Source organism: Nematolebias whitei, chromosome 12 (genome assembly GCF_014905685.2).
Source record: "Nematolebias whitei isolate Nwh7 chromosome 12, NemWhi1, whole genome shotgun sequence".
Classification (NCBI taxonomy): Eukaryota; Metazoa; Chordata; class Actinopteri; order Cyprinodontiformes; family Rivulidae; genus Nematolebias; species Nematolebias whitei.
The window spans coordinates 3,675,911-3,676,985 of record NC_056509.1 but is presented as its reverse complement, the minus strand read 5'-3'; the positions used below and the strand labels follow the sequence as shown (position 1 = coordinate 3,676,985).

At 38.5% G+C, this 1,075-nt stretch overlaps 1 protein-coding gene across 1 annotated transcript in view; it reads right to left on the bottom strand.

Annotated features, from left to right (window-relative positions):
• The window catches only part of LOC119417999 (transcription factor 24-like), a 14,096-nt gene that overhangs the window by 554 nt on the left and 12,467 nt on the right, over positions 1 to 1,075 (bottom strand). The window lies entirely within an intron of this gene.

The following is a 1,075-nucleotide window of genomic DNA, read 5'->3' as shown; positions in this document are numbered from 1 at the left end:
GATGGATGGATGGATGGATGGATGGATGGATGGATGGATGGATGGATGGATGGATGGATGGATGGATGGATGGATACGTTATTAATCCCAGGGGGGGAATTCGAGATTAGTAAATCTATATCATGTACAATGCTAAATGTAAGAGTTGTCATTGTTTTTTTTACGGGGCGGTTGTGGCTGAGTGATTAGAGCAGTCGTCCTCCAGTGCAAGAGTTGGGGGTTTGAATCCACCAGCAGTCATATGTCAAAGTGTCCCTGGGCAAGACACTGAACCTCTCATTGCCTCTGATGTGTGTCCCATCAGGGTATGAATGTGATAAAGCTCTGATTAGTCTCTTTAGAATGATGTGTTCAATTATCTTTGTAGAGATCTAGTATAGAGCTGTATGAATGGGTAAATAAGACACAGATTGTTGTAAAGAGCTTTGAGTGTCTTGATTAGATAGAAAGGTGCTATATAAGTACAGTCCATTTACCATTTTTAAACAGCCAGTTGGTAACATTTGTGAGATTAAAATGAGCATCATGTTTGTTTTCTGCTGTGACATTGAAAACACTCTGTGAAGAACTGGCAGCCCAAAGACTTTAGATTAATATTTCTAAACAAAAACTGCAAAAATCTGCTTTCAACAATCACAGAATCTGTAAAATAAAGCTTAAATCTAAACTGGCTGGCCATGATTTTCAGCACAGCTTTGAATATAGAAACAGCAGAAACCAGAAACACATCTGAAAAACACTGAGGGAACAGTTTGTTTCTCATGTGAAAAAACAGTCACATGCTTACCGTGACACACACAATTGGTTTACCTATAAAATACCTGTGAGGGCATGTTAATAGTCATAGTTAAATCAATGCCAGTCTAGAGCGGCCATAGAACTGGAAAGAATCTCTTCACTCAGATAATCAAGTGTACAATGCCACCAAACGTTTTCTATTGTCTCAAGAACATCTCTCCACTACATCACACATTCTATACGTACAAACCGGATTCCAAAAAAGTTGGGACCCTAAACAAATTGTGAATAAAAACTGAATGCAATGATGTGGAGGTGCCAACATCTAATATTTTAT